We start from the raw sequence: 24,018 nt of genomic DNA on the forward strand, positions 1-24,018 counted from the left end.
GAGGAATTACTATAAACATGCTAGAGGTTTCTAAACTAAATACTATCTCCAGGGCAGAAATATAAAAAATGTCCTTGCATTTATCATATTCTAATGAATATTCAGTATATCTCAGTGGCCTAAAGAGTGAACAAAATGTCTCCGTTATGTTGTAAAGAGAAAACGGAATAATCCAGGCAGATTTACTTCCTAAGACTTGATTTTATGTTGTCTTTTCATTTAGTCACCACAGCTAAATCTTAAAAGGGATATCCTATGTTAAAGGAGATATATATATATCCTATATATAAACCCATGTATCTTTACATATTATGGTTTTCTAAAAGCTGCCTAATTGTTTTTAAAAAAGTAACATATATTTATACATTTTTTTGTTTTAGAGCAGGGGTCCTCAAACTATGGCCTGTAGGCCAGATACAGCCCCCCAGGGTCCTCAATCTGGCCCCTGGTATTTACAGAACATCATCCCCCCCCCCCCGCCTTCCCCCCTGCCAGGGGTTGGGAGGCGGAACCAAGCAGCCGCGGATGACTTCCTACCACTTAATCTGCATGCCGGCCCCCTGTTTAAGAAGTTTGAGGACCCCTGTTTTAGAGGAACCCAAGTGTTTAATATATGGGAAACTGAAAAAACTCCTTAAAATATCCTGGATTTTCAATGGAATCATCTAGAACTGCAGAAAAGATATTAAGTTATATGTCAGTCACACTTGTGACTAGTCAATCATAGGATTCACTTAAGTCCCCACAGGGGCAGGCACCGCATCTTGCTTATGAATTATGCATTTTTACCTATTCACTTTTATTTGAAAAATTAAAATGTATTCTGACAATGTCATCTATGTCAAATCTGTATGCAAAAACATATTTATACTTTCTAATTATAATGCAAAAAATAAATGTTTTGGTACTTAAGGGAATAAAAACTAATCTTTTTTTTTCCCACTAAGACTGTTCTCCCAAGCTGATGGTTTAATTCCCACTGGATGTGCTCTGATTCTTCAGATAAGTAGTGAAATACTCTCACTCTCCTTATCTTCCTACTATGATGTTATCCCACTGAAATTCTTTGCAAAGCTGAATTGAACTTAGACACTTCACTTAGGTCCTGATCCAAAATCCATCAAAGTCAATGACTTTCTTTGGGAATCAAGTCCCAAAGGTAGTTCTTAAATACTTTTGAGGTAATGATAACCTGAACATGTATCTCAAAGGATTTCTATATTCTGGGACTCTTTGTGAATTCAGGCTTAATGCAATATGAAGGCTGAGAAATCTCCAGGCTTCAGTAAGTTTCACAGGCTGTGGTTACTTAGATGTTGGGAACCACAGTCTGTGAGAAGCTTTGGCAGTAAAATAGCTAGGGGTTCTTACAGTGATTCATAGAATCATTTTGGTTGGGGTTTTGGTTGGAAGGGACCTCAAAAGATCGTTGAGTTCCAACTCCCCTGTCATGGGCAGGTACACCTTCCACTAGACCAGGTTGCTCAAAGCCCATCAAACATGTTCTTTTGCTTAAAGTTTTTATGATTATTCTTTACAATGACTTATGCATGTAATGGTAATGAGAGAGAGACACTGCACAACACGAGACAAGACCCTGGGAGACTGTTAAAACACCTTAACAGTTAGGAAGGAATACCTACATTTCCCTGTGAATCTCATGTCTAACATCTTTCTTAGACCAATTGTATAAGGACTGAGTCCCATTTAATCCTTACATGGGACTGTTTATTTCCAAGGAGTGCAAGAAGCAATTTACTGACTCTGGACTTCAAGCAAGCAGACTGGGATCTCAGGAAAGGAAGCTCTGAAGGTCTTACTGGTCTGTCCTGGGAACTGCTCTTTTCAACATCCTTATCCATGAGCCAGAGGAGCGAATAAAGGGTTTGCACATAAAGTTTGCACATGACACTTAACAGGGGGAACAATTGGTATGTTGGAGCAGCCCCTTGTGCCTACAGGGAGGTCAACAAGAAGACAGAACCATGTTCTTCACAGTGGTGCACAGTGGCAGGACCAGTGACAATAATAAATTGAAACAAGAGAAGTTCAGACTAGTTATGAGATGTCAGGCAGGGAAGCATGTTGCCCTGAAAGGTTAGTTATTTCCTGGCTCTTTTAAGTTACCAGAATCAAACCTTGTTTTTGAAAATATGAACTTTCTGAAATTACTCAGGGGTGGTTTTCTTTGGGAATACTTGGGAGCTTAGATCTCAATTCAGTAGTCTATGTCAGGAACTGAGACTGTAGTATGGTTCAATGCTCCTTTCAACGAGGGAGTATGTAAGAAAAACAAAAGGTGCAGGCAGGTGTTTTAAAATTAAAACATATGGTGGGTTTGCTTTCTACTTTCATTTCAGCTTTCATGTTTTATGATGGAAAAAAAAGAGGAAGTAGGTTCTTTTACATAAAGAAATTGCATCTCTGAATAATTTATTTCAGAAATTCAAGACAAGACCTGAGGCTTAGCTTACAGGTTTGATCCTTTACTTCTCACAACATAGAGAAGTGCTTTAACTAGAAGGGTAGAGACAAAATGATGATTCTAATGTTTTCCATTCCTTCAATTTCCTAGTGTCTGGGGAAGGTATGCATTTTCTCTGCAGGGATCGCTAACATCTGCAAATGAGTGAAGAACATTGGAGTGAGAAATCAAGAGTCAGAATTCCCTTTACATGATTTCCTCTCATCAGACTGTAGTTAGATACCCTGCTGAGTGTCTTTTTTGTCTCTTTATGGCCTAATAGCGAAGTGTTACATGGATTATTGGAGGTGTAGCTGAAATCCCATTCATGATGAGGTGGTTTCTACTTCCTAGGCTTGTGTTCCAAACTGTCATATTTTAAGATTAATTTGACACTGGGGAGACAATATGAACTTGGATATCAAAATATTTCAATCACAGATGTACACAAAATTTTGTGAATTACCCAACTTCCTTCTAACATGGGAGAGAGAGTGCAGTCCAGTAGAGAAGCTGAGCATCTCATGCTAGTGGTTTCTCATACAACCTCCCTGTCCTGCAGGAGACATGTAATGGGGTCAGTGTAGCAGTCCTACCTGTGGGGTGCATGGTCCTGGGGCTAGGCAAGGCTCCCCCAGGCATCTCTCCTATCACCAATGTTTCTCCTGTGTGACCCCAGACACCATCAGTGCTAGAATGTGGCAGGCAATATTTGATTCTTGACTAACCTCTTCAGTGTCACTTCAGACCTAACTACTGGCCATGACTATTGCTGGTACAATCTGCCTGTCTAAGAGATTCTTGGTAATTCATGATTTTTGCAGTGACAGACACAGTTGTAGCTATCACAGTGATTGGCAGGTTATTTATGCTAACTTACTTCTCTATTCTTATAATCAAGCTGCTTCCTTGACAGGTTTACACTGACTTCCATCTGTGGGTTTTTTCCATCATTCTAACCATCCCCATACAGCATTGGCCACCATCAGTGTAGACATACGCTATGGGCTGCTTTTCCTGTTCATCCACTTCTAGGGCTAATTGCATAGCTATGGTGTTTGAGCCTAGAGGACAATGTCCTCAATGTTTTGCATGTGTTCTGTGGTAACACCCACCTCTAGGGTCTCATAAACTAGCCCATGGTAAATGGTGGGATGATGTTTCTACCCATGAGGTAATTGCTTCCAGTGCACTGGATTCCTTACCAGGTGAAAGCAAGCTGTGCTTACATTCCTTCACTGTGGGAATGGAGGTGTTTGCTTTGTCCATAGTGGCATGCTGTCTAGTTTGCTTTGCTTCCAGTTCATACTGCATATGAAGTACATCCAGGACAACAGCAGGCAAAGCTAGGGTCACTTCACTCAGGGCTTGCTAACCCATGAGCCATCACCCCTCACTTGGCTTTTTCACAGGCCATACCACACTACTGTATGGGGAACTGGTTTGTATTACAACTGTCTACTCCTTGAGACAATGCCTTAGTGCTAACTCTACCCCTGCAGCTCCGCCCTCCCAGGATTTTGCCAACATGATCACTCCTTCCCATCTTTGCAGTTTATGCTCCCTCCCAGGTTATGCAATGCCAGCAGGCTGCAGGAGCAGGGGCTGAGGTATCATCGCAGCCACCCAGGCTCCACAGCAGCAGCTGGACTCACCCAGTCACATGCCTTAACCAGCACCTGGGGTAAACCCATCTGTCTTCTTCTCCCCTTGTTCCTCTTTAATAACTGTGATATGATTGCTTGTCTCTGGGGAAGGAACAAGTCCCTCTCATCACTACTGGAGGAAAAGAGGGACTCTAAATCACCACCCTAGACCTCTGTTCCCAGCTGGGAGCACTTAACTGTTTTCCAGATCACCCTTACCTTCCTCCAGTTTCTGTACTTTTTCCCATGAAAAAATAGTATACAAAGGAACAAGCCCGCAACAAAGCCTCTCATCGGGGAGCCAGGGGGTTCTTATTTCTTATCCCATTCTTACTTTATTGCCTAAACATTTCACCAAGTCTCATCCCTACACACTCACTCCTTGGATTTGGACTTTACCAATGAACTTGAGCAATGCTTGCCACAAGGGCATACCTTGTTGCACCAATCCCTTCTTGAGAGCAAGGTCTTGCTGCAATCTCTGTCCCAGACCCTAATACCCATAAGAATCTGTATTACAGATATCTGTGTGAACACTTTTCATCACAGGAGAGATGGCACAGCCTGGGAGTGAGGCTGCGTGAGTCAGCATGGTAGTCCCAGCTATACAGTGCTGGTTGCTGGGATCTGGGGTCTTCTGCACGTTTCTTTCAGGATCGCCTGCTCTGCATAGTTGTTGATCACCCTTTGGGTCCACTTTATTACTATTCTTTTTTTTATTAGGAAAAAGTGACAATGATTTCCTACACTTTAGTGTTGTAGCTTAGTGGGGTAACAGATTCACTAGGGTTGTCAATCGTAAGCAGTCTTTAAAAGATTTCAGCTTGCTTACCAAATGAGCCACTTCTAACTAAAAAGCTACAATACGTTACCTTCCCTTGAATATAGTTTGGATTCTTATTTGCTGAATTTCAAAAGTCCTTCCCCTATAACCTCTGGCTGACTGCAGCTTTTGAGGCAAACTGGGGTGGGTGGGGAAGTGGGGAAAGCCTTTTTAATTGCACTAAACTTTCACTAGAACTGTGAGGGTTATTATGTGCTTAAAGATATTAAATGAACTACATTGTTAAATATCATGCTGAAAATTGTATTCTTCAACTTTGCACATTCTTACTGTTACAAAATTTATTCAACTGCTCAGATGCCAGATCTTGTACTTTTTATCAGTTAGCATAAACTGTTAACATATACCAGTTAATATAGATAAAGATAGAAACAGAAATGGGAAATAAACCAAGAAACTCAATGCCAGAAATAAAAGAACAGGAAAACAAAATCATAAATATGTAAAAAAAAAACCTCCTCTGAATATGATTTGATTTGATAAACTCTCAGACTATTACTGTAAATACATGTCAATAATAAATATTGAAGTAATATTGGTTATATTATATAAAGTAATATATTTATATTTCTGCTTACAAAAATAGTGAAGTTTATTTCCTTTAAAATAGAAAATCTAATTTTCAGTTATTAAAAAAATAAAGGACTATTTCCTCAGTTACTGAGCTGCAATCATCTTAAGGGAGAAATCAATTAAAAATGTCTATTACAATTGTAAAGTCAATGTTAACATTAATCATCAACTAAGTATGGTTGTAACATATTTCTAAGAGTACTAACAACTGTCCAGAAAAGGTCATGTTAAAAGTTATTTATCCTGATCAAGTAAGGAGCTCATTTAAATTTCATATCATGTCATAAATATTTAGAAAATGCTATTAATCAGTTATATCCTGGCAATATAAAGGTTTAAAAATCCTTTACACCTAATAGTCACAAAGGTAATTTTTAATTTCGCTTCTGGAAACATATTTTTTACTTACTTTTTAGTAGCTTATTTTTGGAATAATGTTTAACCTACTTAATAAAAGCCATATAATGACATGGGTAACACATTCCTTCAAAATAATCCACTTGAAGTTGATTAGATTAGTAATGAAGTGCAGTAAACCTGGATTAGATGCCTGACTGCTGAAGACCTTAAAGAATTAATTTTATTTTTCTAAACCTCACTTTCCTCATTTCAAAGATGTTATTAATGATTTTAGTCACATTTTTAAACTAAACTGAATGCTATCAATAAATAAAAATATGCATAATTTAGAATATATAGGAACGAGATATTACTATCATCATCCAGAATAAAAGTAACAAATCAGAGAACTTCCTTCCTTAGTCAGAAACCAGGCTAATTGCTTCATTGGTGAAAAATTATATTGTATGTATTAGCATCTTAAATGGCATTCCTTATTGTACAGTTGTTCTGAAGTTAAATCATGATAATAATTCAACTGCCAGTAAACTTTTGGGTGACAGCAGGTGACCTAGAAAGAACTGGAAATTTCCAGTTAAGCAATTACATGGTTAAATCAATATTAAAAGAGAAACCAAGAAAGACTGCTGGAATAAGTAAACTGAAGATTAAAAACATTTACAATTACAAAATAAATATATTTGCTTCCTGGAATAAATTAGCATATTCTTACACATATAATACTTTGGCTCAGCCAATATATTTTAATTTTATTCTATAGGATTAATATCTATCTTACATTTACCATGGATACTGTTTCACACAATGCTATCTTGAAACCTGTAAAAACTGCCTACAGTGCATTGAACAAATTAGAGAACTACCCCAGCTGGTCAGGAGAATTTCACTGTGTTTCACAGCTGAGATTTAATCTAGGATGCTAATGGTTAAGTGCAAATCTTTCTCATTCTAACTTACATAAATCATGTACAGAATAAATAAAATAATAATTATATAAAAATACATGTTTATATGTTCAATATAGATTTAGATTCTCAAATGTGAATTGAAAGTAAGTGAAATATGTGACTTGTAGAAAAATGAAGCTTCCAAAGGACCGGTAAAACAGCCACCTTTCCTTTTACTTTATAACCCCATTCAAGCTACACCATTCTTGCAATGCATTCAGAAGACTAATAAATTGTAAACCAGGAAATATATGCAAAAGCAAGGTAAACATCCTTTGAAATCTCAACCATTATACTAAAAATGAATGGTTTATTGTTGTATTTGTACATAATAGTTTTAAGGAAAGAAAGAACTTACTTGAGCTGAATTTTCTGTGGTCCTGAAAATACTTGGTGAATATACAGGTGGAGAGACATATATTCACACATCAATAATTTCACATGACATTCAGTTTCTAGGTATGAAATTCTGAAGCACACATGCACTGTCGGGCTCATCCATTCTACTATAATATTAAAGATTTTAACAAAACAAAAAAGCAAAGTAGAATTTACCAATAGTGCAAATATCTTAAAATAAGGGTTCCAATTAAAAGTCAAAAAGCTTTCCACTAGAGAAAACTTTCACAAATTTGGGAGCTCTGCACATCCTGAACAACGGCAGCTTTTGCTCTGGACTACACAACTGTGTTGGCTATTTGTAGTGCAAACTGTTACTGAAGTTTAGGACAAAGACAGGTGATTTCCCTTAAATTCAGGCCCTTTGTACATATAGATAAAAGGAAAGTATTCAGTGATGAATTGCACATTAGACTTTAGTGTCTGCCCCTTTAATACCATCTCTTCCTTGTTACTTCAGCTCAGACTGTAAATCTGGCATCTGGAAAACAGGCTAATCTAATGATTTATGTCAATCCTTGTCCTGCAAGAATGGAAAGGCTGCTGATAAAATGAGATAGTAGACAAGTATCATGATGCATTGTCACCTTTTTCCCCATAGGTTCCGATTTTTTTTTCTTCTTTTCCTTCAAATTAAAAAAAGTTTTCTTTGTAATGAAATATTTCTTTGCTACCTAATTATCAGTACAGATTTAGTTGGTCTTTTTTTGGTTTGTTTGGGGTTTTTTTAACTTTAATTTTATATGACTTCACGTAAGATATGGGTTTATTCCAATGAATAAATCATGAAAGCACAAATAAAGATCAATTTCAACCTAGTTAAAACAGAACTATATACTTGATCAAAAATTAAGTCAGTTAGATGAGACTGAATGAGATACAACATGCATTTAACAAAAATAGATCATGTCCAAATTACTTGATAAATTCTTGGACAGTATAATTGATTTTTTTATAGTAGGAAAATACACTTGATCTAATCTTCCTAGACATCAACATAGACCTTGGTACTGTGCCACATTACTAGGAAATCTAGAGTAGGTGGAAATTTGTTAAGCAAAAAAAGAAATTGTTCAGAAGGACAGATAGAGTTGATAATGATGAAAACGGACCACCAGTTTATTTCTGCAGGAAGTTCCTCAGCAGTGTTATTTAATATTTAATACTTTTCACCAACAATTTCAACTGAAATACAAGTGGGAAAGTCAATAAAATACGCTGACAGAAAATAAGGAACCACTAACACTTTGGATGAATGGAATACTATGTAGATGGTGTTGCGAGCCTAGTTAATAAAGTGAGATTGCATTTCTTATCCAAAAATGTAGAACAAACTGGCATCATAAGAAATCTTTCTGGTACAATATGGGGCCTCTTCAGTTTGGAAAGACATAAAGAAAATAGCCATGTGTATAAATCATTCAGAGGATGTCTATAGTTAACAGTATGACAAAGTTGGGAAAATGGTAAAGGTAACTTTAAAATGTATTGGGTAAGAAATCTACAGTGAACATCGATTTGGCTATCTATCTAGTAAACCCTATTGGTCTACTCACGAACAGAAAATCACTGTGTTCTTGGAAATCACTGAGTACTCTTGTTCCAAGAAAATCTGTAAAAATTAAGTTCCCTCCAAGAAGCGCTGAGTTCCTACCAAGATCCATGTATGTGCATAATGTGCAATAACTTGTATCATCTGTATCACCTAAACAGATAAAATTTGCATCGCTGAACATTGTTGATTAAGAAGCATTTATGAAAAATTAGTATATTCCAAAGCTTTATGAAAGTCACAATAGCTATACCATAGAATTATTTAGGGTGGAAAAGATCATCAAGTCCAACTGTTACTGGACTGCAGGGCTGCAAGTCCACCACTAAACCATGTCCCTAAGCACTGCATCTACGCATTTTTTAAACACTTCCAGGGACGGTGATTCTACCGCCTCTCCGGGCAGCCTGTTTCAATGCTTGCTATATCTAACTCCTCACTGAGATTTGCAATTAAGTAGTATTAACAGCACTTGATTTTTTTTAATTTAATAATTGAATTTAACACAATTGCTTTTCAATGGATTGCTGTATTTTCCGTATTTTTTTTTTTGTTACCATAATCACAATACTTTTTCAGAGGAACTTTAAGGAATCCGTTTCCCTTTAGAGATTTTTTTTACCTCCTACAATTGAGAAGTCCCCCATTTAGCATAACTACAATTTCATACAAATTAATTTCTCCTCTGATTAAATGAATAATAATGATATAGTGGGACACAAAATACTTCATTATCATTATGAATTGGAATGTTATAGAAAGTAAACTGTTCAGAATCACCACCTACTTTTGTTCTTCGGTCTTGCAACTCTGATTTCTTTTTCTCTATAGCTCCTCCTATTCTTGATAACATTATATCAAGCACTTGATTTCCTCCATTAGCGACCATATTATTATTTCATCGAATATTGTTAGATTATAGACTATATTTTTATATTCTAAATATAAATACATTTTGAATACATTTTAATATTTACATTATAAATATATCTTCATGCTTCTAAATATCTTTTTCCCTCGTAACAGAGGAAGGTTCTTCTTTTCCCAAGGCATTATCTAAGTTTGTGACTTCTCCCATCTTCTTCATAGTTTGAAAATCTTCAGAAGTCACTTGATATGTCTGTTTTGACCCATTAAAATTCATCATGCAGAGTAATTACTTCTGTAACTCAATTCCAAGCTCTCTTCCTCAGGCATTCCTTTCAATTTTCTCTTCAGCCTGAGTCTTCCTAGATTATTTTACCCTGTAATCCTACTAGCATTACCTGGAGCTAAAAAATCGAGATATTCAATCTGTACTGAAATGTGAACTTCTGGTATTATTTAATATAAACTTGATTTTTCAATTTCTATATTCATATATGAATAAGTGAGATGTGATTGTAGGTAATATTCATTCATGAGACACAGGACAAGAGTAAAATCTGTCCTGTATTCTTTGTACATAGAATTATATCAGGTCTCATTTCAGACTGCTTATTTGTTTCTTTTGTCACAACTTGGACCTGAAAGGCAGTTTAATGTAGAGCCAAGACCCTATCTGTGTGGAGCTGCCAGTAATGTTGCTGAGCTGAGACTTACTGTAAACCTGGTTTGCCTAGATTCTTTGATTTTTAATGGTTTCTTAGGTTTTTAATGACAGTTTCAATAGAAAATCGAACCATGGTTTTTCTAAGTTGAAGAATAAATGTTGGTTTAGTGTCAGATCTGAAGCATGCTCTCTACCTCCTTGGAGGTGACCTGCGTTCACTCAGGGCCAGTGGTGGGAAGCAGAGCAGTGATGCAATCTTGGCTCAGACCGCTGTGCAAGAAGCACCATTTGTGGTGGCCCTTCTTAGCTGCAGTTCATCTATGGCTCTCTCCTTTGTCCTGGAGCTATGTTGCAGACCTGCCCCTGCCCAGCCACACCCCTGTTGATTCCATCCCTGATTCCCTCTTGCCGACTTGACTTTTGATGTGAGTGGCAATAAAGGTGGTCTTATCAGAAGGGGAAAATTACTGACCAGAAGGAAAATACTGCTGAAAAATACTGACAGACTATTGTTCAGCTTGGTGGGTCATTGTCAGGGATTGCCCTGCCCTGCCATCCTGGCTGGAACCCCCTGTTCCTAGTGCCCCTTTTCTTACAGGACATCCTGGTCTCACTGCTCCTAGATGATCTAGTTTGGTTGTATTTGGTTAGGAATTATTCTCATGTTAAATTGAGTGAGAAGGATGAAACAATGCAGTTTAAGAATTTATCATTGCCTTCAAGGTAGATGGATGCAAATGAATCCACTATTCGGGGGGTGGGGGTGAGAAAAAAACAGTAAAGACTTTCCTGTAGGAATATTTTTTATTATTATTATTTTGTATGTAGTTTGATGATAACTACAATTAAATACAAAAATCCACAGTGTGTTACTTAAAAGTAGTTAACAGTTAAAAAATAATTTCATTAAATTACTTTTCAAGATCAACAACTGTTAAATGAAGAGCTTGGAGTCAACTGCAGCTAATTGTAGTTAACTTCCATCAGAGGCAAACGACTCTTCTTCCAATGTATCAGCTAAAGCCACTATTTTTTGTCTTAAATTTTGTTTCATTAGTTTTTAAATTTATGTTTCATTGACCATTTCTTATTAAATTAAGAATTTTTATTATACTGAAGTTGAAATGGTAGATAATAACCTCTCTTCTATCAGTTAAGTACAGACAATCCTGTCTATGCTTGTCATACCACAACTTAATTGCTAGGCCAAAGGTTTGCACTAGCTGGCAGGTTAAACAGTGCATGTCCTGCCAGCTCTCATTTGTCAGCACACTGTGCCTGTATTTTTCAGATCTTCAAAGTGATTTTTTTCAGAAAATTAGATTATACTGCCCAAAATAATGTTACATCTTCCTAATGTCTGTCATTGACTTCCTGATTCTCCAAAACAAAATAACTTCCTTGTAAAATCTGATGCAGCAAACTGTTTTTGAATAATTAGAAAATGCACCGCAGGTGTTAAACACCAGAAGAGCAAAACACTGAATGGGATAAATAAAAAGAACCTTCACTTTCTTCTTTATACTCAGTTATCTTCTCAGCACTGATAGTTACAGATGTAGTGAAAAATTTTTGTGAAATGTGACCACCCTTCCAACATCAAAATTCCATCTTAAGGCCACCAGGGACAGTGCCTGCCTCAGATAAGGCCAGGGTTCAAGTGCTGTGTATTACAAGTGATCTGCTCTATGGAGGGAGCCCTTTATGCTTTAGATACAAGTTTCTCCATATAGTTACTTTAAAGACTGGTTAACAAAACTGAGAATCAATTAAGACAGAGATTTAAAATTTATCTTTATTTAGATATAATAGTATTTAATTTTTCATAAGTTTTCTGGTGTCGTGATGAGTCTCTTTGATGTTGTCTGTCTGGTTCAGATTACTCTTCCTTTGTATCATGGGCTGATGTTACAAATCACCTGGGGCTGCCGAGTTTCTCAGCAATGGAAGTTACTGCCAGCAGAGATCAAAGTTATATTTGCCATGTATTCTTTATTCTTTCATGTCAAAATGAGAATCTTTTCCCTATGACAACTTTCATATCAGTTTTCATGAAGAGAATAGTTATATTTAGTCTAATGTTCCTTAAAAGTAAGTGCACTGGAATTGCAGCTTATGAACCAATCTTCCAATTCCAGTAAGTGTATGAGATGAATAAGTCTTTTTGAAGTCAAAGCCATTTATCACATCACTGGTTTAATACAAAAGTCTTCAGTCAGCTGGCTGATCACTTAGTCTGCAAGAGGAAGTGCTGATAGAAGCAGCCTCTGGTATCAGAAAAAGAAGCTTAAACATGGTCATGAAGCCAAGACATTTATATCACTATGCATGTCAGATACCGAGGGAGGGAACGAGGTGCCATAATGTGTTTCTATAAATAGTCTGGAGACTGGAATTATAGACACTACACTCCAATGCCCTGCTGACGAAAATTATATGGGAAGCTGGGACAGAGGGTAACTTTTATATAAGATAGATTAACCAAGGGAGGTAAGAATGAATTTTCATAAACTTAATGTTTCTCCCAACACACGAAGGAGAGCTGGAAAATAACTAGTCTGCAGAAAGGAGAAATAGAAGTCAGGGAGAGCTAATGAATGAAAGAGAAAGTTACTTGTATCTTGAAAAGCAGAAATAAATGTAATATTGAAATATTCAAGGTATAGAAAGGGTAAAATATATGTTCTCTGATGAGTCAAACTCAAATAGCTCTCGCTCAGATGGCATACGTAATACTATATGATGCCAATTTTTCAGTTTTTACGTTGCCAGGTTTTTGGACAACAATGTCAAAAGGTGTTTGCTAGATTTCAGTAATATTTTACTGTTACTCAAAATATATTAATTTTCCTACAATATGTAGGCTGTTAGATTTCCTCTTCTAATTTTTGGAGATAAATAAAGTATTCTATGATGGCCAATGGTAGCTTACAAAAATTTACAATATGATGTTTTAAGTAAAATGCATCCCTTCAGAGTATGACACTATTCTACTGTGTCCTTTATACAGTTCTTGCTGCATACAGAAGTAATTTTGGCTTTGTTCTCTTTCTATATGAAAAGTGACAAGTACTTTTAAGAACAAAAAAAAAAAAAGAAAAAAAAAAGGAAAGGACTGGTTGTTTCAGGGATAATAGGGAAGGATCTCAAATTCCATTGCTCTTTCAACCAAAACACTCTACATGTTTTCTACGCGTTGTACTGATGCATAATCAGAAATCAGTATTTAATCTTTTGTTAAGGTAAAAATGATTTAAAATACTTCTTTTGTCAGCTGACGTGTGGGGTTTTTTTTAATTAAGATAAAGAGGAGAGTCTGTTTGAAAAGCTTGTTGCTCTAGTCAGAAAAAAACCAAAGAATTCTGCATAGATTTGAGTAGAAAAATGAAATCAAAAGAAAGAATAAAAATTAAAGGAGGACAGCTTGATATTAAAAAAATCTTTTAAAATACTAGAGGGTGTCTACCTAAAAGGACTAGGAGTGAGGAAACAGTTTAAAAAACATCATCAAGTATAAAATCACAACAACGACACAGTGCCAGCAGGTTGGAAGTAAATATGGGTGACATGATGCAAAGCTATAGTTAATATATGCATTTAAGATGGCAAACAAAATTGGCCTCACCTCTGTGCCTGGTAAGATCATGGAACAGATCCTCCTGAAAAACATGTCAAAACGTATCGAAGACAGAGAGGTCATTAGAGATAGCTAACATTACTTTTACCAACGGTAAATTGTGCCTGACTAATCTAGTGGCCTTCTGCTATGGAGTGACTATCAGTGGACAAGCTACAGATGTTATCTAGCTGGACTTCTGTAAGGCATTTGATATCGTCCCTCTCAACATTTTCGTTGCTCAGTTGGAGAAATACAGGTTTGATGGATGATCTGTTAGATGGATAAGAAATTGACTGGATGGAAGCATCCAAAGAATTGCAGCCAACAGCTCAATGTCCAAGTAGAAACCAGTGATGAGCAGTGTCCCTTGAGGGGCCATACTGAGACCAATACTATTAATATGCTCATCAATGATGTAGTGTGGCTGGGTACACTCACAGCATGTTTGGGGATGACATCAAGCTGAGCAGTACAATTCATGCATGAGAAGGAAGGGATTTTACCCACAAGGACCTTGACTGGCTTGAGCACTGGGCCCATGTGAACCTCATGAAGTGCAAGGTCCCACACCTGGGTCAGGGCAGCCCCCAGTATCAATACAGGCTGGGGGATGGAGGGTTTAAGAGCAGCCTTGAAGAGGAGGACTGGTAGACAAAAAATTGGATGTGAGCCAGCAATATACACTTGCAGCCCAGAAAGCCAATTGTACCCTGGACTGCATCCAAAGAAGTATGTCCAGCAGATTGAGGGTGGTGATTCCCAGCCTCTACTCTGCTCCCATGAAACTGCACCTGCAGTACTGCATCCAGCTCTGGGTCCCCCAGTGTAAGACAGACATGGACCTGTTGGAGTAGGTCCAGAGGAGGGCCACAAAAATGACGAAAGGGCTGGAACACCTCTCATATGAGGAAAGGCTGAGAGTTGAGGTAGTTCAGCCTGGAGAAGCCAAGGCTCCAAAGAAACCTCATTGAGGCCTTTCGATACTTAAAAGAAGCTTATAAGACAGGGAAAGACTTTGCCAAGGTGCATAGTGGCAGTGCAGGGGGCAACATTTTTAACCTAAAAGACAGTAAACTTAGCTTGGACATAAGGAAGAAACTTTTTATAATGAGAGTGGTGAGACAGGGAAACAATTTGCCCAAAGAAGTTATGGATGCCCCATCATTGCAAGTGTTCATGGTCTGGTTGGATAGGGCTTTGAGCAACACGATCTAGTGAAAGATGTCTTTGCTTATGGTAAAGGATATTGGACTAAATGATCTTTAAAAGTCTTTTCCAAACCAAATCACCCTAGGATTTCATAATTTTGTATATTAAATAGAGTATCTATAGATATTTTCTTGTTACCTTTTATACACTTTTATACCCTTCGTTAATTGAAGCTTAGTTTTCATTTGGAATATTTCTGTTTCTGTGCAAACTTCCCTTAGCTGTTCGCAGTCATCTTTAATTCTGTGTCTTTATTTCTGCACTGTTCCTTTTTTTGTTTTCAAATCAGAAAAGGGCACCTGATTTTTCCACAATGACCTCATAGTATACCTTGTTTTTCACTTGTTGATACTACCACTGAAATTCAATCTGTTCTCTTTCAGCAACTGCCAGATTTTCTACATTTTTTTTAATCTTCCCAAGAGATCCCCAGACTCTGAATATGCTATTCATGTGTTTGGTTGATTGGTTTTAAACCTTTATGTTTATTCTACTGTCTATGCTTATTACACTTCTAATAATGACCATTTTCATGTAAATTTCTGTCTAGTTTTACATTCTTTAAGCAATTAGAACCAATCTAAAATATATGATCACTTCTTAGCTTCCTCATTTCTCTAAAGCACCATGTTGTCCCCAGCACATACTGCAACATGATCACCTGTTGATGTGAGCAGTGATAAAGGCAAATGATTATAAGGGGAAAATTACTGAACAGAAGAAAATGTCTGCTACTGACAGAGAAAATTCCTGCCAGCCTGGGAACTATGAGCCTGGGAACTAGGGCTGTGATCTAGAAGCATCCTTGAGAAGTGCAACTGACATCTCTGAAGTACAGCTGAGTACCTAGAAACTGGAGACAGCCTGCAATACCATCAATAAGTGCAAAACCAAGGAACTGCAATGGCAATTTATTATCCAAAAAGGTGGAAAATAGTCTTTAAAAAGGTTGAAACATCCTGAGAAAGTAAAAATCAGTAACTGTTGTTGGTTGTTCCAACTGTAAGAACAGGAAAACAGTCTGAAAAAGTAAAAATTCATCTGAGAGTGTAGGAAATATCATTGTCTATTGGATGTTCCAGGTCAAAACCAGATATTAAAAACACCTATTGGCTGCTATAGGTGATAGTGTGTTATATCCTTTCATGTCTCTATAATAAAACAGACATTTTTATCTATTGTTGTTTCACTAACATTGTTTGTACTGACCTGCAATAGTAGATAAATAATTGATTGCTGCTGTTTTGTTGCTATAATTAATCTCTGCCATACTATTTATTGCTATTAATTTGTAATAGTTTGTTATATATTTTTTCTTTATTAATCAGAAGTATACTTGTTAGCAGTGATTATTCTGGTATTTGTGGTAATCTATAATAAATTAGAGACATTTACAGGATAACACCTCCATGTCCTTTTGTATCCATGGTCGTGACCCTTATACACCTAAAGGACAGGTAAGCCTTTCTTTAGATTGTGACACCTGTCAATGCACTGTTGTGGGTTTTTTTTCATAGATATAGGAATAAAAATCCCTCACTATCACCAGGTTCTGTCCTTTGCAAGGTTCCTTTGGAAGTGGCTCAGAAAAAGGTATATCTGTACTGACATACTAATCAAACAGTCTCTAGTGGACCTCTACAATAATATCATACCAGCTTTTCTGTTCTTTTTTTTCACCCTGAAGCATTCTCTACAGCAATTTCATATTTTTCTTTAGCAACGTTCCAGTCCTATGACTTGTCCCCAAAGTACTCTGTGACACTAAGTCACAGCTTTGATCACACACTGGGTCCTGAATCATCCTGTTTATTTCTTTGAAGTCAATTTGTGGACATCTTAAATAAATGGAAAACTTTCCACTGAACCCATTTAGGTATTTCATATAGTCTAATTATATTTTCTGACATTATTTTCAAATTCTAGTCTGGAGGTTGGAGAGTTTATTACTGTTGGGTGTGTTTACCTTGAAATATAATTATTATTTTTTTCACTTAAACAAATTATTCCAAATTCTTATGCCTTTTATATTCCTAGGTGTACAAAATTGCCTTTGGAACCAATTATTTTAAATCCATTGAGAACAGTATTTAATACTGATGGGTTTGTATTTCAATAAGGTGGTTATATAAACAGTCTTCTGATTAGAAAACATGGTATTTAACAAATACTTCTGCTTCCACCGAAAATACCAGCCTATTTTTGAGATGTAGTTCTACCTAAACCCCCTTCTTCTTCCTTTTCTTCTTCCTCTTCTGCCTGCTTTTCTTCTTCTTGTCATTTATACCAGTTGAATTAATAAAGCTACTTCCGAAACTAGTAGTTTTTCCTAGAGTAATCTCAACACACTACTCCCAGTACTCTAAAGATACTCAAAGTAATGAGTGGAATATATTTTCTAACTGTAGAAGCAAAGACTTTCAGAATTTTGAGACTAGAGTACAGTCAGGTTTGGATTTTCTTAGTGGTGAGGTTTTTTTGGAGTATGCAGGAATGAAGCCTAAATGAAGAAAAACGTACTGCTAGTCTTCATCTGCAGGATCTGCTGGAGAACTAATTTCCTTCCCTGTTCTGGATCAGTAATGAGAGCAGAGAAAGAAAAATAATCTCTACTGAAAAGTAGCTTCTTTCCCAATGCAGTCTCTAAACCAGGGGTTTCGATTTGTTTTTGTGGTTTGGGGCTTTTGTTGTGTGTGTGTGTTTTGTTTGGTGTTTTTTTGGGGGGGGTTTTTTGTTTCTTTTTAACTTTCAGGGAGAGTGTCATTATGCCATACTTCTCACAGGACTCTGTCCACAGAGTATCACTGACACATTTTCATATATAGCTATTTGCAAGCACAAACAGCAAGTGTCAGCTCAACATGCAACACTTTCTAACATTCCTAGCAGCTGAATAAAACTTTTACAAGCAGAAAAAATAGTCAGTGAAAGCAGTTCCATCACCATCCTGTATAGATCCTAGAAAATTACTATTTTTTCATTCCATCAGAAATAGTTGAATAAAAAAGCTATCATTCAATCCCCTGCTGGAAGTACCTAAAATTTGACATAACCCTAATGCTCTCCATATGGGTGCTAAGCAGACTAGACTAGACTAGACTAAAGTAACTTTCTACTGCATTTATTGATGACAGAGTATTTTTTCTTTAATTTCTAGGATGTTTCATACCTATTACATACTTCAGACAGGACCTGGAAGAGTTTTTCAATACTGTACTTGTATAATCAATAGATTCTCCTAGGACTTGGCTTGTACAGTAAGTTCTAATTTTAAATAAATAAAGCCACCATAATTAGGACTTTATAAAACACATCCCAAAAGCTATTTCTTCAGCCAACATCTATGCCATTTTAATGTATTTTAACAACACATGAAACTATTGTTTTGCAATATTTTCTCAATCCAAGGGAGAGAGAACTAAAATCTGATGAAAACCTCAAATTTTTAATTTCCACTGATCTGTTTGGCATTTTTATCTTTACAGCTTTTCCATATGAATAAAAAAGATTTTTGCTGTAGCATAGTCAGAATTCAGTACTGAAAACAAGAGGCATGTCTTCAAATACAATACTGAAATGTCCAAGGCATGTTGCTCTCAGCACCCCCACAGAAAACACTCTTGAGTGAGATAACTCTGAGTTCAAGCACTTTGGAGGAAAGGTGGTGGCCCTCATACTGAATAGACTGCTCTTGCTCTGTGGGTATGAAAAGACTGAAGCAGAGCTGTACACCAAAGCTGATTTAGCTGAGATGTATATCTTTCTTACCATGTCTCATCTGTTATTCAATGATCAGTAACTGAGATTTGGAACTGATATTGTAAGCATTTTTTCAGGTGAAACACACTAGTAAACTAGAAGAAAACAAGTTATTCTCTGAGCCTTTAGTTATAAATTGGATACTAACATCTGAGGGTCAAAAAAGGATTATATTCCTAAACATTTTGTAACTGTAACTGTCCATAAATGTTTCTAGGCTGTGTTAAAACTAAACATATGACATTGAATAGTTTTTTAAACTTATCTTTTGATTCAAATTATAGGATATACCTATATGCTGCTGTTATGCTTAGACTTAAGCTTTCTAAAAAAAGTTCCTAATCTAAACTAATCCTGAAGGCTTCCTGTGTGGTCAAAAGAAAGATACATACCCATCCACAGGATGAGTTTAAGGCCATATCCTAGCTTTGCTAAGCCTACTGTATGGTTGGGCTGCCACGTATCCAAAAAGCTCTCAAAGACTATAGAGGAAACAAACAAAAGGAAATTTGACCCTTTATTATTTATGTTTTTATTATCATTTATTAATAACTTTCATAAATATCAAAGGGAACAGGAACTGACATCCTATTGTTCAGTGGCATATAAATACAATTACTACTTTTACATTCAGCAGTCTTGTATTGCTGGTTGTGAAGCATCTCATCTCAAGCAATAATACTGAGAGGTCTCCTAAAGGGATACATGGTAGCAACATTAAATAGAGAGATATGTCTCTTTGTGCTTGCATCGCCATACATTCCAAGCCTCTGAAAAATTCACTCTGAAGTGTGACAAAAAATATGTTTTATTACCAACCATGCCCAACGCAGTCTTTTAAGTCTAATCATGAAATTGACAGAACAGTCATGAGATTTAAAACAATAATTAATATTATGTTCTCATATCTGTCTTTTTTTTAATCAGAAGTCATGGTTTTATACCCGTATTCTCGTATAAAGTTAGTAATTTTCTTAAAAAGGAAATACAGCCTAGTGCAATCACAATGTTTTAGGATTTGAACCACTTAAAGAAGTAGTGAATTAAAAAAACCTTGTGATTCATGTAAACATGAATATAAATACATTACAACTGTGAAAGTCCTTTGCTAGTTTAATTGTGAATGTGGAAATAATAGTCTACCTTGTGTTACCAAAGAGGCATTAATGGATCCTACTAATTAGCTCTGAAATATAGCCAATTAATGGTAAACCTGTAGTTCTTATTGTGCTCTGCCTAGTGGTTTTTCTTCTTAAGTCTTTGCCTACACTGAAAGAATTGGAACAGCCAAGTTGTTTTAGAGTAAAGGCGTTCCAGTTCTCATTGCATACACCAAAAAAGTACAAAACCTCTCAAATCGTAATGACAGTGTATCTCTATTTCAAACAATGCTGAGCAAACTTTGGTATTTCTGTAGATTTTCAGTCTTGGCTATCTAGTCCTGATCTGCAGGCATAAAAAGAAACATTCTGTAAAATATAATAAATGGACTTTTAACTAATCATGTATGTGTTTGTTTTAAAAGCCATTTTATTTAAGAAAAAAAAAAGAAAGTAATTGAAGGTAGCACAAAAGCTCAGGTGTCAGAATTAAAAATTAAACCTGTACTAGAATGTCAACATATGAGACTTCTGGTTTCTTTATAAATTCCGTACTGAATTTCCCTCAGAGAGAGGTACTGACATATTGGAATCATAGCAGTACATAAGTTTAAATTTTGTGTGAAATGCTGCTTTTTTAAATTAAATGTGATTTTTTTTATAAAATATCATAACACACATATCTTTGGTGATGACAAATAGAACAGCTGTTTTTTAAGTTCTATTAAAAAGTGAGAACAACAACTCTCATAACATTAAAAAGCTATACATTTACTGAGGAATCACAAGCACGTTCAACAAGTAACATTATTGCTTATTCAAAACTGTGCTATTTATTTTGGTTTACTCCTTTCATAAATCATACTTTATTGTATCCACAAGAGCTATGCTGACCAGAAAATTCTCTTATTGGCTGCTTTATATTGAAATTAATTTTCTATCCACAAACAATAACTGACTCAATCACCTATCTTTTTAAAATGCCAAGAGAAATTTATGACATAAAGTTTAGCTTTGGGGAAACTCTAATCACAGACCAGTGAGGTATACCATCAAGACCTTACAGGGAAAAAATTAGCATATATTTTACGCAATGAAGCTATGGTAACAGAACAGGTGAAGATGCAAGGTAATTCATTGCTGCATAACCTTCGATTGTTTTTTCATAATAATAGGAGCAGCAAAATACCTGATTAAAAGTAAAGCCATTTGACAATGTAATTCTAGCAGATATGGAAAAATAAATAAGCATCACTATCTAGAAAACAGTAGTAAGTGAGAAGTACTACAAAATTCAAAACTGCTATTTGAATGGCTTTTATCTTCTGTGGTGGCTTGGAAAACACTTCTAGGTATCTCAACATTGGTCTATTTATGATATAACTGATAAATGATCAGGAGGCATATACATATTTGAAATCAAAAGTCCTTTGTGGTTAATTATTTCACAGGAAAGATGTGACATGTGAAGAGAAAGCAAAAGCAGGCAGCTTGTTCTGTCTTGAAAGGATTTTTATGGTTTACTTTATCAAAAAGCAATTGAAAAATGAAAATGTGTATATTAATAGCTAATAACTACAGATAAGCAACTGTGCCATGAACTGGCAGTAGAGGGTCAGGATCCTTGGAATCATCTGTACACTGGTGAAAACAATCATGCATCACCACAGAATGACAAAGTGAAACCGGTCCTGGAAGTAGCAGCAAGCTGAAGAAAAGTGTGATATGTTAACAACAGCAACAAAACACACTAGTGCAACTAGAAGTCTCCATGTTGTCTTCTGTCAGTCCTAATGTTTTTGTATTAATTCATTATGTTAGAAGTGAAAGAGGGCTGAATTAGATGTGCCTTTTTGCCTTACAGTCATCCTCTTAAGAAGATACCACCTTTCAGATTGTTCTCCCCCTTTCAGTTACTGCTTATTTGATTGAAGCTAATTTAATTTAAATTGTCTTGAGTGACAATGAAGCAAATGAGGAGCTCTAACCTGATCACTGAGTACAACTCTGTTGGACAGTCATTAAGTACTAACTGAAGATACATCCATTAGCCAAACAAACATAATTTTAAAACAATTTGGCTTAAAGACTTGTGAATGTGTATTTACTTAGAGACCTACTTGGTCCTCCGTCTTTGTAGTGTGACTGTATTTTCATTGCTTCCTGTCACTCCATTTTGTAAAGGCAATTTAATTCTCTCTACAGTACAGTATTGCCTTTTCCAAAACTGGGAATTTGCTAACTAGCATTACACTCAAGATCTTATCACATTTGAAAAGAATCGAATCATATACATGGCCTCAAGAATTTACAGTCCACGAATTAATATTTTAAAAATGTAAGAATTCATATAATGTAATTACATGGGAAAAAAAAAAGTTATTGAGAAGCATCCTTTCTCATATCCCCTCCTTTTCTCTGGTTCTCTGGCTCACCCTTAAGAAGTCCCTTTGGGTCCTATGGCCAATGTTCCACTCTTTCTCAAGCATCATGGGAGGAAACCTCATTACAGTCAGTTTGGGCATCTTAGCCAAGCACAAATTGGTACAAGGAAGTACATGTTTCTGGGTCGGGGCTGTTGCTGATTGCTCCCCTCTCAGCTGACCTGCACTGAGGACGAGACAGCAGAGGCAGAAACGTGACTCTCTGGTGCCCGGTTACACACTGAAGAGGCACAAACCTTCTAACTGCATCCAGTCTCTCTCTGGCATAAAGGAAATACTCATAAAGTAGCGAGCCTCACCATATATAGAGCATCCTAAACAACGGACAAAAATATGTTGAGGCAATCTGCCTTTTGGAACTTTTCTGCTGTCATGGTACCAATTGAAGACCAGCTGGTTTTGCCTTAGACTCCTTTGTGGTGCTGTCATCTGTGAGGAAAGTATGTGTTCGAGTCTACTTCGGCTAAGAAAAAGTCAAATTGCCTGTAAAATTGCATGGAACAAATAGACAAAAAAGGAGAACCTCTCCCTACTTAGTTTTGTCAGGTAGTTATTTTTGGGTTTTCATATTGTATGTTCCTGAATCACAATATTTTTTCCTTAAATCAAATCAAATCAAATATCTGATACCACACTAATATTTTGGGATGTCTGGTCTGGGCAAACTGAAAGGTTTTTCCAGCTTCTTTGTATTACATAAAAATAAAATCTTTACTAGTAATCAGTATAATAGCATTATTAATGATTTTTAAATACAAATAGGTTTTTGCCATATCAGTATCTCATATCGGATGTTACAAACCCAGTCATTTTCACAGTGCTATACTTGTTATAATTCTTGAGCATTTATGCCTGTCAGGAACTTGCTGTTCACAGCTTCTGTAAGAGGACACAGCAGGAGATTTTCACATGCTGAAAGATGTAAATTTCCCCAGAATTTCAATGTTCATATGCTTTCTAGAAGACTTTAGGTATATTTCCAAAGCAGTAGCCTATAAGTACAGAATAGGAAACAAAAATTAAAGAGCTGTAGAATAAATCCACTCTTCTGATAAGCTATAGATGGATGAAGAAAGTATTTCAGTAACAGTGTTGCAAAAAGAAAATACATCTCTTCATATATCAGCTTCCCTCTGTCACTCCCCCCAGAATAATCTTATATATCCCTTGAATATTAGTTCCATAAAAACTTAAAATACTGGGAAAACTGGTGTATTAGCTGTATGCTAGATACATGATATAAATGTTTCAGAATATCTAAAAATGATCCACAACGAACAAAGTTAGTAAGATCAACACATAGGAATGTCTCAAACTCAACAACACCCTGTTGAGTTTATATATGTTTTTGTAGTTTATCTAAAAGCGGCACTACATGCCTCAGGAATATGTTACCACTGTGAAAATCAGGATTGTTTCACCTATTTGCTTCTTGGTTTACAGAACCTAGTGTATTTCTGTACATATTGAAATCCATATCACGTCAGAAATCAATGGCAAACATGTAATGAACTCAACTGACATTAGGATTCCACTCTCAAATGTCACAGTAATTTACAGAGAATTATATA

At 36.1% G+C, this 24,018-nt stretch overlaps 1 long non-coding RNA gene across 1 annotated transcript; it reads left to right on the top strand.

The window, feature by feature from the left end:
• The first annotated feature begins 475 nt into the window (after window positions 1-475).
• LOC119142671 lies at window positions 476-18,706 on the top strand. Its single transcript, XR_005102384.1, has 3 exons — window positions 476-585; window positions 1,695-1,700; window positions 18,694-18,706. It is a non-coding gene; the product is annotated as an uncharacterized LOC119142671 (long non-coding RNA).
• Window positions 18,707-24,018: the final 5,312 nt, after the last annotated feature.

The sequence above is a fragment of the Falco rusticolus genome, chromosome 2 (assembly GCF_015220075.1).
Source record: "Falco rusticolus isolate bFalRus1 chromosome 2, bFalRus1.pri, whole genome shotgun sequence".
Taxonomy (NCBI): Eukaryota; Metazoa; Chordata; class Aves; order Falconiformes; family Falconidae; genus Falco; species Falco rusticolus.